This window comes from Muntiacus reevesi, chromosome 8 (genome assembly GCF_963930625.1).
Source record: "Muntiacus reevesi chromosome 8, mMunRee1.1, whole genome shotgun sequence".
NCBI lineage: Eukaryota > Metazoa > Chordata > Mammalia > Artiodactyla > Cervidae > Muntiacus > Muntiacus reevesi.
The window spans coordinates 38,570,601-38,589,038 of NC_089256.1; the positions used below are offsets into that span (position 1 = coordinate 38,570,601).

Below are 18,438 nucleotides of genomic sequence, written 5' to 3' on the forward strand. Positions count from 1 at the left end.
TGAGAGGAGATCCAACCAGTCCATCCTAAAGGAGGTCAATCCTGGGTGTTCATTGGAAGGACTGATGTTAAAGCTGAAACTCCAATACTTTGGCCACCTGATGCGAAGAGCTGACTCATTGGGAAAGACCCTGATGCTGGGAAACATTGAACGTGGGAGGAGAAGGGGATGACAGAGGATGAGATGGTTGGATGGCATCACCAACTCAATGGACATGAGTTTGGGTAAACTCTGGAAGTTGGTGATGGACAGGGAGGCCTGGCATGCTGCAGTCCATGGGTCGCAAAGTCCATGAACTGAACTGATGAAATGAAGCTATGGCTATAGAATGACAAATAACATGGAAGATGTGAGGAAGCAGCTCAGTTCAGCTCAATTCTGTGATCAGTTTTCTTTATAGTTCAACTCTCACATAGCCTCAACTAGATGGACCTTGTTGGTAAAGTAATGTCTCTGCTTTTTAATATGATATCTAGGTTGGTCATAAGTTTCCTTCCAAGGAGTAAGTGTCTTTTAATTTCATGGCTGCAGTCACCATCTGCAGTGATTTTGGAGCCCAGAAAAATAAAGTCAGTCACTGTTTCCACAGTTTCCCCATCTATTTGCCATGAAGTGATGGGACTGGATGCCATGAACTTAGTTTTCTGAATGTTGAACTTTAAGCCAACTCTTTCACTCTCCTCTTTCACTTTCATCAAGAGGCTCTTTAGTTCTTCTTCACTTTCTGCCATAAGGGTGGTGTCATCTGCATATCTGAGGTTACTGGTATTTCTCCCAGCAATTTTGATCCCAGTTTGTGCTTCATGCAGCCCAACAATACTCATGATGTACTCTACATACAAGTCAAATAAGCAAGGTGACAATATACAGCCTTGACGTACTCCTTTTCCTGTCTGGAACCAGTCTTTTGTTCCATGTCCAGTTCTAATTGGTGCTTCCTGACCTGCATACAGATTTCTCAAGAGGCAGGTCAGGTGGTCTGGTATTCCTATCTCTGAGAATTTTCCACAGTTTATTGTGATCCACATAGTCAAAGGCTTTGGCATAGTCAACAAAGCAGAAATAGATGTTTTTCTAGAACTCTCTTGTTTTTTTGATAATCCAGTGGATATTGGCAGTTTGATCTCTGGTTCTTCTGCCTTTCCAAAACCAGCTTGAAGTAGTTAGGGGGCCACAATTAGTATCTGAAAAATTACCTGAAGTGGGTGACTGATAGATATGTTTGAGTTGCTTTAATCTCTAGAATTTGCTACTACAATGCCTCATTTTCTCTACAACAGGAGAATAATAAGAGAAAGTAAGTAAATTTTTTAGTTAACTCTTTAAACAATTTTCTTCTAAACATTAAGGTGGAAATCTTTATTTCCAGTTTCTAAAGAAATCATATCATGAAAGTACACTGGCATGAGAAATTCTGAATTCTTAAACTCTGCCTGCCATGTATTATCAATAAAATTTTGGCGAATTGTTTAACCTACTCAAGCCTCAGTTCTCCCATCTGTAAAATGGGAACAGAGATACTCCTTTTTTCTTTTAACCATAAATAGCATAGATCAAAATGCTTTGTAAACTAATAAACAACCAGAAAAGCAAAATGTTCATAATAATAAAGGATGATCTAGATAAAAATAAGGTATTCTGATACTGTCAAAGATAATATGGAAAAGAGGGGGCTGTTTATCCTATAAACATAATATGCTTTTGTGACTTCTTTGTGTGTGTTTTCTAATTGTTCAGCTAGGTTCTGAACTGCCATTTCACCTCTCATTGCTCTCAGTGAGTCTGCCTCTAGGAATAAAACTTTCTCTCTGCTTCCTCTTCCACAGTACATTTATATAGTCATTGTGTACTTTTTTAATTGCCTCAAATCTGCTGTGAAAGATGGTATAGAGTAATGAAAAGAGAAAGAAGCTCTGAAGTCAGACAGACCTGGTTTGAATCCTGGCTCTCTGTCCTTGTGCACTTCATTTAATATCCCCGAATCTATTCCCTCATTCATAAAATGAGTTATATTTATGAGAAAACAAATTGTATCATATCTACATAAGGTTTGGTACATAGTATGTATTTTAAAACCAGAGATACTCTGAAGGGCTATCTAATGGGTAAAGTTCTTGGATTTCATGAAATCTCATCTGCCTTCCTAAAAGCATATTTTGCTTATTTCTATGTTTCTTTAATTGAGGTTTTAAGACATTCAACAACTGATATATTACAATACTGTGATCAATAGCTTAGTTTTGCATGAATCATTTCACTTTTTTATAAATGCTACCATAGAATCTACTTTTCCATAAGATCCACTCTTGTTGATATCCTTGACTAATCTTATAGTTCCAACAGTTTTTCTGTTTCAATTAAGACCTTTTGTCTTAATTAACTTTTTTCTCCCTTGTAAAATAATATATTCCAATCATAAACTTTCAGGACAGAGACCATATTATCTCTGTGCACAGTGCTCGAAGTATTATGTAAAAACTGTACCAGTATTAAGTAGTGATTATGTATGTGGATATTATGGATTCCATGAATTTACCCACTCTGCCAGAGCTCATTCCTAGAAGATCATAGAATATTATTATATGGCACTTACATAATCCTTTATCATTTTGCAAACATCCCATAATCATTTAATGGAAGTCTTCAAAACACTAGAATAGGTTGATCTTGTTATTACTGTTGCTGAGAAGAGGAAATAAAGATGAAATGATGAAAACTGTCAGATATCACATCTCCTACTACCAGGAAAAACAGGATTAGCACTCAGTCTCTTATTTTCTGATCTGCTGATATCCATTGAGCTAGAGTTATCTTAACATCAGAGGAAGAAATAAATCCATTCATTTCTAAGAATTATAACTTGGAAAAGATCTGTTCAGTGTTAAAGAGGAGGCTCTCTTTATTTTCAAAATAAATAAAATGCAAATCCCAGTGAGTCTTGGGATGTGTGGGTGGGAAGGGAGGCAAGAAAATTGCAATGTAGGGCCAGTAAGCAGGAAGGAAGTAAAAGAGATGAAGAAAAAAAAAAGGTGGTGGGTGAATCCTCAGTCTATCATCACATGGAAGAAGTAGTTAAAAAGCCAGGCCACTGTCTTTTCTCATTGATGTTTCCTCCAGAACCTGTGGGAGAGGAAGAAACACTGCTGTGCCTTCATTTGGGGAGCAGTAGGACAAGGCAGTGTCTCTGCAGCCAAAAGGATCCCTTCCTGACAGATGTGGGGGTAAGTACTAGAAAATTATTCCCTAAAATCACTATCGTTTAGTCAGTCAAAACAAACAAGCAAACAAAAAACAGCTTCAAAGAGAAAACAAGGTAGAGAGATTAAATAACATACAAAATTTGATGTGACCATCTAGCATTTTTGTGGGTTTAGGGTAGAGAGTAGAAAACACCCTGAGTTGGGATTTAGAAGTCCTGGTTTTAGTTAGAGCAGTTACATATCTAGCTGTGTGACTTCAAACAAGTGGCTTAAACTCTCTGAACCTCTGATCCTTCATATTTAAAATGAGGGGGTTGGTTACTAAGTAATAATTAAGAGTCCTTCTAGAGATCGAAATTTCCCAATTTATAATAGCAATAATTAACATTTTACAGTGCCTTCCCATCTACAAATGGTTTTCACATACATTATCTACTTTGATTCTTGTGCCAGCTCTGAGGCAGTATTATGAGTATGCCCATTTTAGAGGAGAGATTCAGAAACCACAAATGGCAGAGTTGGCATTGAACAGACATTCCCAAGAAGACAATACCCCTTTGGTAAAAGAACTAGCTAATGCTAACAAGGATAAGTAATGGCAGATAATCTAGGCTGTGAGCTCTTGTTTAGGGGGTGCCACAGAATTTCTGGATGCTGCACTGGGGCAATGATAATCTACCCTGTGGAACGTTATCTGATGATGTATTTATCAAAAAAAACTAATAAAAAGAAAATTAAAAAAAGATACAATAATTGTTACTGCACTACACCCTAATGAATTATTGTGTTCAAGGTTCCTACAAAAAAGAAAGTAATATTATACTCGGCTTATGTTTTAATTGATTTATTAATATTTTATCACAGGAATGTAATTTAAGCTCCTCATGATTTAGATCTCATAAACCTTTAGCATTTTGCAAATTCAAATTCCAATTTAAAGCCAGGGCGAGCAATTAACTTTTCTATCATCTTGTCAGGGGAGAAGGTTCGTGTTTAATTTGAGACAAAGTGACAGAAATATATATACACTGTATGTATTACTCCAATTTAATTTATGAGTCAGCACCATCCACCTTCAAAATGTAGATTTAATAGAAGGGGAGGAAGCAAAGGCCCTGCTGTCATGAGACGGCTGTGATATCCGCCCTGAATTTCTTATACATAAAAAAAAGCCCCTGGTTTGTCGAGATACCAGGCTAGATGGATTGCAGGCCTATTTTCAATTCTTTTGTTTTAAATCCATTTACTAATTCTTTGCTCACACAGCATACAACCTCATGCAGATCACAGGGAACCCCTGCACCCCACTTCTACCTCTGCTCCTACCTCATTGTTGGTTTCATGTAGAGCTGCCCCTCTGGATTTACTCTAAATCTAGACGAGTGAGATACATTGTGGAAAATATGGTCTTCAGTTCATTTCTTTGTCCCTGTTCTCACATTTCAAAGCAAAAAGCTCCCCAAAACTTTATATTCTAATTTACAGGATACAGGCAAGTTAAAACCGTGGCACTTGCCAGTGATCCTTTACAGAATATTTAAGGACAGGATCAGAAGAAATGAGCTCAAACCACAGAAGGTAGTCAGGTGAACAGAAGGGAAGTACTTCCCTTTGGTGGTTATTAAAGACTGGAACAGGGCTGCCGAGAGAGAGGTTAAGGAATCCTTCCTAGCTGTGTTGTCCTATAATTCACCAAAGGCGCACAATGCTCTATGCTGATGAGATGAGTTACATGACATCTCCTCCCTGGTTCAATCAAAGGGAAGCAATTTACATCTCAAACCAGTTCTCTCATCAGTGAGACAAAAAAACTGCAGAAAAGAGACACAGCAAATGTGCTTATTTATACAGCATCAACTCAGTTGCCACTGTTCTTTATTATTTTCCTTCACTGCCTCCTCCTTGTATGGTGGCCATTTTTAATAGGATGCCTTAAATTCTAAAGTGAGTAAAACACAAGAATAAGAACAATTTAGGACCTAAAGTAACTAAAGATTTCTCATGATTCTGACAATCACTGGCCCTTGTGGTACTGGGCCAGTCTCTTTGTTCTATTTAAAAATAAAATCGGGTTCCCTCTGCACAACACAAGAAGGGAATTTGAAGACAGTTAATGGAAAACTCTGGAAGGTAGCCTGGCAAATGTTTATTCACTTTCCAGGCATACAAAGCTGTGCTACATAAGTGAATGCAGTGCATTTGTTAAAGAAAGGCTATGCTGAATGAGTGTGAGGTCTTCATTCATAAAACAAACTTATTTTACTAATAGTCTCGATTAATCATAGCTTAATTATGTCAGATGTTTTGCACTTACACACGACAGTGAAAATCGCCAAAAGTGCATTTACTGCACCTGCTTAAATGCAGTCATATCCCTAAAAACTATTCCAGTGAAGGGGAAACAGCTCCTACAGACATGGCTTTTAGGCAGAATATGGGATTATGGCAGAGGGGTTTAAATACAGGAGGTAAAAATGGTAATCATATTCATCAAGTACACAAAGAAGTAAAAACAAGAAGCTCTAGATAATTCTTTTTAGTGGACTCACTAAAATAACAATAACAGCTTGATGAAGAGAACATGATTGTCGAAAGCTTGTCCATTTTACATTTTCTCTTTACATCGTGCAATAAAAAGGAAGCACCTGCAGTTTCTACTTGTGGGTTTTTTTTTTTTCTTCTGATGTTAAAAGAAATCATGGGACATCATATTTGCTCTAGAAACCCCTAGTCTAATCTCAAGCACACTCTCCCTCCTATAAAGATACATTTGAGCCTCCCAGGAATACCTGTGCAGTGCAGAGAGTTTCTACAGCCTACAAAGTACAGTCTTTGCTTCACACCCTTTTTCTTCATTAAAACACACCAGCCTTTTATCATTTTGGACATTCAGCTAAAATCGACTTCTCTGTCATGAACCATTTTAGACAAATTATATCAAAATATGTTGTAATTTCCATTACTTGGTGGTCTCTATTTTACTGACCAACATCATCCCACTGTAGTTTCACTGTAGTGGCGTCCTGACTTTCACCTAAAAAATTCTATTAACTACCCATCGTGGGTACTCAACATGCATTAGAAAGCCATACACTTAATTACATTGGAGAGCTGATGTGATCTCACATTAAACTTGAGCTATCTTTATTAAAAATAGAAATTGCATTTACTTAATGCTTCTTACAGTAAATCCGTCCATTTTAAACTTTCAAGATTGTATAATGAAACAATATTTTTTTTAAAAAACAGAAAACATCTAAAGATTTTAGTGGAAGTATTTTACATGCCAAGAGAAGCATTCTCTCTCTCTTTTCCCTTTGAACATTCTTTCCTTCCTTTTCTTGCCTTTTCACGTCTCCCTTCCAACTCCCTCCTTCTCTTCCTCTTTTCTTTAATATGGAGGAAGTGATGGCAAACTTTGAGTAAGGAAATAACATTTTTGTTTCAAAATTCATGTGCTTTCACTATCCCAAACACTGATTTAAAGGAAGATTTTTGGTGACTTCTTACGACATTCTTTTTCCCTTAGAGTCCATACATAGCCTTTGGGGATCAAGCTATTTGCACATATTCCTATCATGGCCTCCAGTAGTAAACACTGTGGTTGGTGACATATGCTAACAAAGGTACTCTTTTACAAAAGACTGCAATAGCTAGTGAAGAACTATTTTTTTCAGTTACATTTGTAAAGGCACAAAGTAAATGCCAGTGGTGTGTGTGAATAAATAAAGTGAAGGTTCAGACTATACTCAACAACTACAATGTCACTAAGAGGCATCACCTCCCCTGCTGTTCTACATATCTAGATTCAAGTCTGAAGCTTTAAACTCTCTTACAGACAAAGCAGGGTGATGGACACACACGTCTTTCATGTTCCAATACCAAAGACAATATGGGGAGAATAATCTCTTTCTACAGGTGTCTGTCACAATATACAAAATTCTGAAGTTATGACAAATTTATATGTTATACAAAATGGTTTTTCACAGGCCTCTATTGACAAGATAGCAATTCTGAGTGCATCAAAAATTGTGGTTTAACTTTTTTATATTCATATACCTTTTTAAGAAAGATTGCTATCATATAAGAGATGTCAGTATTTTCAGATCAGACATTTCCAGAGCAGATAACAACATTACAACAGACACTCCTCATAGTCATGAATCTAACAAGATCAGTTAAACCAGAGGGTAGGTGTGCCTACAAGTGATTGTGAGGGCAGGTACTTTCAAAGTGGAGGAAGCTGAAAATAAAGTCACACCGACAGTGCTGTGCTTTCATCTTTCTCCTTGCCCTCCCAGTCACCCTGCATCTCTCACTGATGTGCTTTAACTGTCTTGTGGCATTCCTCTTCAAGCACTTTTGAAAACTTACAGTCTTATGAAAGTAGATTCAGTCTTGTATCACTGACTGAAGGCATTTGGTCCTTAATGGCTTTACTGAAATCAAAAGTATCATGAATACACCTTAAAATTTAAGACTGGGAATCATATTTTAAGGATGCCTTAAAGTCTTCCAGAACTACAGGTTGTATAGGGCAAACATGTGTACATCATATGGGCCAGTCTCTACCTGGCTCTCCAAGATTTTGAAGACTGTCAAGGTTCATAAAGCATTCTTTTCTCTTTCTTGGAATCCACTAGACTAAGTCTTACCTCAGGGCCTGAGGACATCTTTTTACCTATGCCTGGAATGTTCTTCCTCTAGAGTTTGGCTTGTTTGCTCTCCTTGTTTATTTTTGTCTCTATTCAAATACCATCATTCAGGAAACCTACACCGACAATCATATTAAAACAGCTTGTCACCTTCATTCTATCTTAGCTTGATTTGTTTTTTTCATAAAATATGTTTGCTCCTTGGAATAATAGTTATGACAAACCTAGGCAACATATTAAAAAGCAGAGACATTACTTTGCCAACAAAGGTCCATCTAGTCAAAGCTATGGTTTTTCCAGAAGTCATGTATGGATGTGAGAGTTGGACCATAAAGAAGGCTGAGCACCGAAGAATTGATGATTTTGAAGTCTGGTGTTGGAGAAAATGCTTGACAGTCCTTTGGACTGCAAGGACATCAAACCAGTCAATCGTAAAGGAAATCAGTCCTGAATATTCATTGGAAGGACTGATGCTGAAGCTGAAGCTCCAATACTTTGGCCACCTGATGTGAAGAACCAACTCATTAGAAAAGACCCTGATGCTGGGAAAGATTAAAGGCAGGAAAAGAAGAGGACAACAGAGGATGAGATAGTTGGATGGTATCACCAACTCAATGGACATGAATTTGAGCAAGCTCCGGGAGATGGTGAAGGACAGGGAAGCCTGGCATGCTGCAGTCCATGGGGTCGCAAAGAATCGGACACAACTGAACAAGAAAATTCTTCCTTAAATTATACAATTACTTGCTTATTATCTGTCTTCCTCACTAAAATATGAGCTTTGTGACTCAAAGACTTTTGTCTTACTCCTCATCACTTAGCATCACTAGTGACTGGAACTGTGTCTAACACATGGTAGATGTTCACTATATATTTCTCAAAAAATAAAACTTATGGCTAAGATACTGTCTCTTAAATTTCACAATTTAGTTTCCATCTTCTGCTGAGAAGAGAAGTATCATACAACGACCTTTCACACTTGAGACAAGGAAGAAGTCAACGTGGAAGAATCCTACTCTAGGAAGAGTGTGTTCAGACATGGCTAGAAATCACAGCCTGTTGCTATGGAGTATTTATTTTATTGTCTGCCATTTTAGCTAGACCACTGAACTGATGGAATTAACCAAGGACCTAACAGGTCACAAGCACACAAACACCTCCCCCACCACCAAAAAAAAGGCAAACAAAACCTCGTCAAATCCTCCTTACTCTTGGAATTGGAGTACTTGCTACTTTACTCCATGCCAGCAACAGCTAAAGAAGAGAGGCATAAAAGAGGAGAATTTTGAAAGCTATTTCACTTAACCTTTCTTACTCATGTAAGAAAAGGCAATGATCCATCTATCCAGACTGGTGCATCATAAGGTTCTAAGTGTCATTTATTTATCTGAAACTAGGGATTCCTTGGAAATATTTTATATCACATAATAATGAAATGACATGATCTTTGTTTTTCCTTCAGATAAACATCAAACATTTGCTTTAAGATGGCATACAACTTTTAAAATACAAACACCAATTAAATGAGGCATTTTTAATTAGAGAAAAAATGTCTATCATAATTTTAGTGGCAATAATAGTTCTGTACATTTCTCTTAGCAATTTTAACCTCAGAATTCTAAGCACTATGCAAACATTAATTTACTAAGTTCAGCTGTATTCTCCATGTGAATTAGAATCTTATCATTTCTTTGTTACTTTCAGATGAGAACCACACAGACAGGTCCATGACTTGCCAAGATCATATAGCAAGGACATTAAAGAAAGAAACAGCAGGATCTTTCTGTTTTGAAGTGGATGCTCAGGGAAGAGTAAAGAAACAGGATTAAAAAAAAAAACCACCACCACCACCACCTAAAATAGCACCTGGTTTTTCTTATCTAGTGCTCTCATTCAAATTTGTTTTGGGAAAGAAAATAAACTAATAGCTCAGTTCAGAGGCTAAGGACTCTGAATAAACATCCCTGAAACTAGTAGGGTGAATCTTTAAGAATAGTAGTGAGCGATTATTATGTGCCTGGCACTGTCCTATTTCCTAGTGGAAATAGGGAAATGTGACTTTTCACCATGAACCTAGAACTGTGACTGAGCCAGAGTGAATGCTGAATCAGTACTCGTTGCTATACATACATAAGTGAGAGAAGCATTCTTGGTTCCAAATGACTAAACTATGTGAATTTTTAAACACAAATTGTTTGTAAGTTAGAAGCAGCCTATATAAATGCTCTTAAAAGTGGAGGAGAAAGGAAGAGATTTGATATGACCTGATGTGTAACTAAATCTAGGAAAGCAGTGAGCCTCTTTATAATAGAATCCATTGATTTAACAAGTATTATTGAACACACACTATATTTCAGGTATTATAAGGAGTTCTAGGAATAAATACAAGGTCTTTTTGTTATGGAGCTTAAATTATGTATCTGAGAGGAGGGCATCTTTGTATTTATGCAATTATGAGGCAAGAAATTTAGTAAACCAGTAATTCCTATTTGTTTAGACTTACCATTTTATCATGCTAATTTGCCAGTGGTTTGATAGTTCAGTCTCCTCCTGGGCATCTATGAGGAAACTATAAAGAAATGTAGGTGTACTGATTATTTAAACTATATATCCATAAGTTTGATGGTTAACTGACAATTGCTCAGACAATGTGATCAATGTCTGAAGTTTAACTTAGGCATCAGAAAGGCATTCTGAAAGGTCTGAGTTATCTATTTTAGTTATTCATATTGCCAATTCTTTCAATTCCACCTATACAAATACACTCTAGAGCTTCCATTTGGACTGCATAAAATTGCATTTCGGTGAAAAGAAATTTAAAAGTACACAAAATACTAAAAGATAAAAAGGTCTCATAAACTCCCTATAAAGGCTGGCAATCTTCTCTATGGTCACCTTTGGGTGCTATCTCTTTCTTTACTACACAGATTCTCTCAGAACATAACTGACCTAAGTGTGGCTTACTGATAAGTAAGCATAACTGCATTTATTTCACTCTGATAATCCACTAATTGTTCAGTTTTTCAAAAACAATCTCATTTCTTTTGCCTTCATTTTTAGGACAAAATATCAAGCCTTTGCAAATATTTCTGCTTATAAACTGACTCTTCAGGTTTGCTACGGAAGCTTCACTCTGTAAGTAAATCAATGAGATAAAAGGAAATCTAAGTTCGATGTTTAATGGTGCTCAGATGGTAAAGAATCTCCCTGCAATGTGGGAGACCCAGGTTCAGTTCCTGGGTCGAGAAGATCCCCTAGAGAAGGGAATGGCAACCTACTCCAGTATCCTTGCCTAGAGAATTTCACTGATAGAGGGGCCTGGTGGGCCACAGTTCATGGACAGAGGAACCTAGGAGGCTACAGTCCATGGGGTCGCAAAGAGTTGGACATGACTGAGCGAATAATAATTGCTAGCAGCCCACTTAAGGTTACTTCTCCTCCAAAAATTAAACTGAAATACATATTTTGGCTGGGAGTTCAGCAATGCCAGGGAAACACTCTAAACATTTGTTGGCAAAGGAAGAAGATAAAAAATATGGTATTGAGGTATTTGATTTTTAGTGTATTGAATTCAAGAACTAGATTCAAGTGACAGATATGCTTTACCCTGCTGGCTCTGTGCATTTGAAAAACTGAAATCTGATATCTAAAAATCACCCTTATATTCAGAATTACTCAACATTCCTTTTCTGTTTATATACCTCATTCAGTGATACGACAGCCCCAGGCATTCTACTACCAATCTCCTTGTACATGTCCATCGACATTGTCTCTATCAAATTTGATTCAATAAAATTAAATGGAATTAAATAAAACAGTCTTCTTGAACCTCAGTATTTCTCATCTCATATTATATTGTATTTCTTATCATTTCTTATTTATTTAGCTGAGGCAAAAAGGTTTCCAGACTCAATTATACTTTTCCTCCTGGTTTTCCATTTCTTAAGTAATTTTTCTCTTAGAAAGGTTTTTCATGTCAATTGCCAAAAGAAAATACAGAAAGAAAGAGAGAATCCTTATATAACTGTATGAAAATAAAATGAATATAATAATAAAGTAACTGCTACTGTATAGCAGAGAGAACATTTCCATCTGATGTTCACCATAAAATTTTCATCTGATTCTAATAGTTTTTACATAATAACAAACACAACTATTGCCTACTTTGAGAAGATTCTAAATTGCAGATAGTATATGGGTGGTGGGTAACAGGGAGAAACTGGGTAAGGAAGACAGATTTCTAGCTTTGACTTCAAGAGTTAAATTTTAAAAGGAAGTAAGTAGCCAGGAAGATCCCATGGATGGAGGATCCTGGTAGGCTGCAGTCCATGGCATCGTGAAGAGTTGGACACATCTGAGCGACTTCACTTTCACTTTTCACTTTCATGCACTGGAGAAGGAAATGGCAACCCACTCCAGTGTTCTTCCCTGGAGAATCCCAGGGATGGCGAAGCCTGGTGGGCTGCCGTCTATGGGGTCTCACAAAGTCGGACACGACTGAAGTGACTTAGTAGCAGCAGTAGCAGTAAGTGTTGAAGATGATATGCGATTGGCTTACGATTGCTCCCATCACTTTTAGACTTGAGAGTAACCATACATTTCCTCCCTTCATTTCCACACTCCCTTCAGTCTGCACATGGATTCTATGCTTCCCCCTCAAACCTGCTCTTAATGTTAATTTTAACCTGATTTCATGTGTTTATAAGTATGTTGAGGGGTATTAAGACACAATTGGTCTTCCCCGGGTGGCTTAGTACTAAAGAATCTGCCTGTGATGCAAAAGATGCAGGCGATGCTGTGGGTTTGATCCCTGGGTCAGGAAGATCCCCTGGAGAAAGGAAAGGATACCCACTCCAGTATTCTTGCCTTGGAAAATCCCATGGACAGAGGAGTTTGGTGGGTTACAGTGTTGCACAGAGTCGGACATAATTGAAGCGACTGAGCACAAGACACACAGTATGATTTTTCTCTGGAATTCTCTTTCTATAAGCAACAGCAAGATAACAATAAAATACTCATTAATCTCCTGGAAAAAAAATCAGTAAGTTTCTTTCGTCCTGCATACAGGATTGGTGTTTATTACAAATCATGCTGAAAGACCTCACACACAGCAAATTGAAGCATGTGGCATGTAATTCATCACACAGAATGATTGAGGACTGAGTCAACACTGCTAGGGCTTCTATACCCCTCAACTATGGGCATTTTCATGGTGCACATTTCCATGGTGTTCAGACCTTCAAACACATTTGTCTAAAAACAAATACATGTGTAGGAAAACAGTTCTCTAGGGCTTTCGCCTTTTCAGCTGCTCTTGGTTGACAGATGAAAAGTCAGATACAACATCTTGAAATTCTGAGTCTTCTTGTCTTAAAACGGAAATATTTGTCCCAAATAGTGAGTCATTCATAGCTTCTATTAAATGGACAAAAGAGTCACAAAAAGAGCCCCTTGGGTTTTCATCCTGTATTGGTCTCCTTGGTTTCCTTTGGACTCATACCCACTGTTTTCAACTTCATTTTGAGGATATATAAAATCATTCTGAAAGAAATCATCATTTTCACTCTCTCAAAAAAGTTTCCTAAGAAATTTGTTTCAAAACAAGGTGATCTATAATACCAAGAATACATCAGTGTCTTTCAATACTTCTTTAGAGTTCATAAATCTTACCTATTCAGGGATCAACTACTACAATTTGAGGACAACTGAAGAAATCTCTCCACCATCTTCCTGTGCCTGAAATTCTATCACTTGAAATTCATACAGAAAGGCAGAAATCATTTGATTCCATGTTACTCTGAGAAGGGTACCATTTTATTTTTATTTTAGAGATGAAGAAACCAAGGTACAGAGAAGTTAAGTAACTTGCCAAAAGTTTTTTGGTAAGTAAAAGGGCCAGGATTTGAACCCATTGTGTCTGATACCATGGCCTTAGCCATTATATTATACTGATTCTCTGTGAAGTAGAGATTAGTAGACAGTAATGATTAAATGCATGATTTTGGAGTCAGACAGCATAAGCTCAAATCCTAATTTCACCACCTAATTTCACACTACTGGCTGTGTGAGCTTGGCCATGGATCTTAACCTCTATGAGCCTTTATTTCTTTGTGTGTATCAAATGTACCTAGCCTTCACTAAGTAGTAAAGCTATGTCCTAGTCATCAAAGGAAAGTGTTTTACATCTATTAGCTCATTTAATCCTTACAATATCTCAACAAGGTATGAAGCATTATCACCCTCAAATTAGAGATGAGGAAATTGAGGTTAAGTAACTTGCCTACTGTTCTACTAGTAAGTGGTGGAATCAGAATTTGACAAGAGTAACCTCACTCCAGAAACCAAAATGTTTAATCATCAAATCTGATGAAAATAATAAACAGCATTTACCTCATCAAGCTTTGGGCTGTATTTTGCTCAGCACTAAATGGGGCGTCCTGGTGGATCAGATAGTAAAGAATTTGCCTGCACTGCAGAAAACCAGAGATTGATCCCTGGGTTGAGAAGACCCTCTTAAGAAGGGAATGGAAACCCACTCCAGTATTCTTGCCTGGAGAGTTCCATGGACAGAGGAGCCTGGGGGACTACAGTCCATGGGGTTGCAAATAAGCAGACACAAATGAGCAACTAACATATACACGCACACACACATACACACCACACACACACAAATGAGGTAAAGAATGTATGATGGTTACTTGTATGTCAGCTTTATTGGGACACCAATGCAGAGATATTTGTCAAACATTTTCTAGGTATGTCAGTTCAGTTCAGTCACTCAGTCGTGTCCAACTATTTGTAACCCCGTGGAATGCAGCATGCTAGGCTTACATGTCCATCATCAACTCCTGGAGCTTGCCCAAACTCTGTCGTCCCCTTCTCCTTTTGCCTTCAATCTTCCCCAACATCAGGGTCTTTTTCAATGAGTCAGTCCTTCTCATCAGGTGGCCAAAGTATTGGAATTTCAGCTTCAGCATGAGCCTTTCCAATGAATATTCAGGACTGATTTCCTTGAGCATTGACTGGTTTAATCTTGTAGTCCAAGGGACTCTAAAGAGTCTTCTCCAACACCACAGTTCAAACACATCAATTCTCCTGTGATCAGCTTTCTTTATAGTCCAACTCTCACATCCATACATGACTACTGGAAAAACCAGACTTTGTCAGCAAAGTAATGTCTCTGCTTTTTAATATGCTATCTAGGTTGGTCATAACTTTCTTTCAAGGAGCAAGCGTCTTTTAATTTCATGGCTACAGTCACCAACTGCAGTGATTTTGGAGCCCAAGAAAATAAACTCTGTCACTATTTTCATTGTTTCCCCATCTACTTGCCATGAAGTCACGGGAGTGGATGCCATGATATTAGTTTTTTGAATGTTTAAGACAGCTTTTTCACTCCCTCTTTCACTTTCATCAAGAGGCTCTTTAGTTTCTCTTCACATTCTGCCATAAGGGTGGTATCGTCTACATATCTGCGGTGATTGATATTTCTCCCAGCAATCTTGATTCCAGCTTGTGATTCATCCAGCTTGGCATTTCACATGACGTACACTGCATATAAGTTAAATAAGCAGGGTGACAATATACATCCTTGACATGCTCCTTCCCCAATTTGGAAGACATCTGTTGTTCCATGCCCGGTTCTAACTGTTGCTTCTTGACCTGCATACAGATTTCTCAAGAAGAAGGTAAGGTGGTCTGGTATTCCCGTCTCTTTCAGAATTTCCCACAGTTTGTTGTGATTCACACAGTCAAAGGCTTTGGCGTAGTCAATGAAGCAGAAGTAGATGTTTTTCTGAAATTCTCTTGCGTTTTCTATGATCCAATGGATGTTGGCAATTTGATTTCTAGTTCCTCAGCCTTCCAGCTTGAACATCTGGAAGTTCACAGTTCAGGTACTGTTGAAGCCTCGCCCGAAGAATTTTGAGAATTACTTTGCAAGCGTGTGAGATGAGCACAATTGTATGGTAGTTTGAGCATTCTTTGGCACTGCCCTTCTTTGAGATTGGAATAAAAACTGACCTTTTCCAGTCTTGTGGCCACTGCTGAGCTTTCCAAATTAGCTGGCATATTGACTACATATTTTACAGTGTAATCTTTTAGGATTTGAAATAGCTCAACTTGAATTCCATCACCTCCACTAGCTTTGTTCATAATGATGCTTTCTAAGGCCCACTTGACTTCACATTCCAGGATGTATGGCTCTAAGTGAGTGATCATATCATTGTGGTTACCTGGGTCATGAAGATTTTTTTTTTGTCTAGTTCTTCTGTGTATTCTTGCCACCTCTTCTTATTATCTTCTGCTTCTGTTAGGTCCATACCATTTCTGTCCTTTATTGTGCCCATATTTGCATGAAATATTCCCTTTGTATCTCTAATTTTCTTGAAGAGATCTCTAGTGTTTCCCATTCTATTGTTTTCCTCTATTTCTTTGCACTGATCACTGAGGAAGACTTTCTTATCTCTTCCTGCTATTCTTTGGAACTCTGAGTCAAATGGATATCTTGTTCCTTCTCTCCTCTGCCTTTACCTTGTCTTCTTTTCTCAGCTATTTGTAAGGCCACCTCAGACAACCATTTTGCCTTTTTACATTTCTTTTTCTTGGGGATGGTCTTAATCACTGCCTCCTGTATGATGTCATGAACCTCCGTCCATAGTTCTTCGGTACTCTATCAAATCTAATCCCTTGAAACTATTTTGTCACTTCCACTATATAATCATAAGGGATTTGATTTAGGTCATACCTGAATGGCCTACTGGTTTTTTCCTACTTTCTTCAATGTCAGTTTGAATTTGACAATAAGGAGTTCATGATCTGAGCCATAGTCAGCTCCAGGTCTTGTTTTTGCTGACTGTATAGGGCTTCTCCATCTTTGGCTGCAAAGAATATAATCAGTCTGATTTTGGTATTGACCATCTGGTGATGTCCACGTGTACAATCAGTCTTCTCTTGTGTTGTTGGAAGAGGATGTTTGCTATGATCAGTGCATTCTCTTGGCAAAACTCTGTTAGCCTTTGCCCTGCTTCATTCTGTACTCCAAGGCCAATTTTGCCTGTTACTCCAGATATCTCCTGACTTCCTACCTTTGCATTCCAATCCCCTGTAATGAAAAGCACATCTTTGGGATGTGTTAGTTCTAGAAGGTCTTGTAGGTCTTCAGAGAACTATTCAACCTCAGCTTCTTTAGCATTACTGGTTGGGGCATAGACTTGGATTATTGTGATGCTGAATATTTTGCCTTGGAAACAAACAGAGATCATTCTGTCATTTTTGAGATTATACCCAAATACTGCATTACAGACTCTTTTGTTGACTATGAGGGCTACTCAATTTCTTCTAAGGGATTCTTGCTCACAGTAGTAGATATAATGGTCATCTGAATTAAATTCGCCCATTCCAGTCCTTCTCCAGCTAAATCAGATGATTAGTTCCTTTATGTAAAATAAAAGATTGTAGAAAAACTGGACATCAAGAATAAAAGCTACTCTAATCCTCCACTACATTGGCCTTAAAGGAATTTTGGCTCTTTAACATGATGGTAAAACTTGGTGAGAAAACAGATGTGACCTTCCCATTTGAGAGGTAAGAGATAATATGGAAGGGAGAGAATTAACAGAAAAAAGTCACATATATTTAATGCCCAACTTACTGCACACTAATTCAGCCAATTCAATTTCTATGTATGCATTTTGTTCCCAGCTATAAACTATGATGAATATAGAAAATAAAAAAAAAGACTTCTCCATGGAACAGGTTAGGAATCCAAGGTTTTTCAGCTAAAAACATCCTGGAGATGGCATATTCAAGTTTCCTAGTGCATGTGATTGACACTGATATCCTTGAAAAACTGTTTCGATTACCCCCACCACTGTGGTCTTCACCCATGAACACCCCTCCTGGACAAATCTCTTTCTGAATATATTATTCAGTTCCGGTTAGCCAGTATCTGGACTTCAACAAGATCATATCAGAAGAAAAGAAGGGAGCTTTCCTCTGGGTTTCAGTGAACATGTGTTACTCCCATCATCTGAGCTAAAAATCAAGGAAGCTGCAACAGCTGGGAAGGAAGGAAAAGCAAATTTGATTTTTAAAGAAAATAGAAAATAAAAGCAATTCTTCCAATTCCAATGTGTGGCATCTATGCTGATTTTTCTCAAGGAAAAGTGCTTATTGCTGCCAAAATCCCCAGGGTAACCACAGCTGACACTCTTCTCAGCATTAGAGCACTTGGCAATTGGTGATATGGCCTGCTCCTTTCCCAAGCAGATGAGAAGCCAGGCACTTCCTAAATAAAACCAACACAGCTTTTCTTGACTCTTCAGCTGCCTGCATGTCTCATGAGCATAGCATTTTGTCCTGTGCATGAAAGTTCATGGAGCAAACCTATTTCATCCACAGAATTAAAATCAGTATAATGAATTCTTTATGTTCTTCTGGCTGCATTGATAGAAGAACCTACCTTTATTGCACACTCAAACGCTGCTTCTACTATACACATTATAATTGTACAAAGGATTGAGAAATACTGTCAATACACAAAAATAAGTCCTGCTAAAGATTGTTTAAGTATGCAAAAGGAT

General features: G+C 37.7%; 1 protein-coding gene across 11 annotated transcripts in view; it reads right to left on the reverse strand.

Annotated features, from left to right (window-relative positions):
* The window catches only part of ZBTB20 (zinc finger and BTB domain containing 20), an 858,187-nt gene that overhangs the window by 572,776 nt on the left and 266,973 nt on the right, over nt 1–18,438 (reverse strand). The window contains exon 4 of one of the 11 annotated variants that reach the window (XM_065942518.1): nt 10,359–10,424. The exons of the other annotated variants lie outside the window; for them this stretch is intronic. The gene's annotated coding sequence lies outside the window, so the exon portion shown is untranslated. The remainder of the gene's footprint in view (nt 1–10,358; nt 10,425–18,438) is intronic. 11 annotated transcript variants of the gene reach the window in all.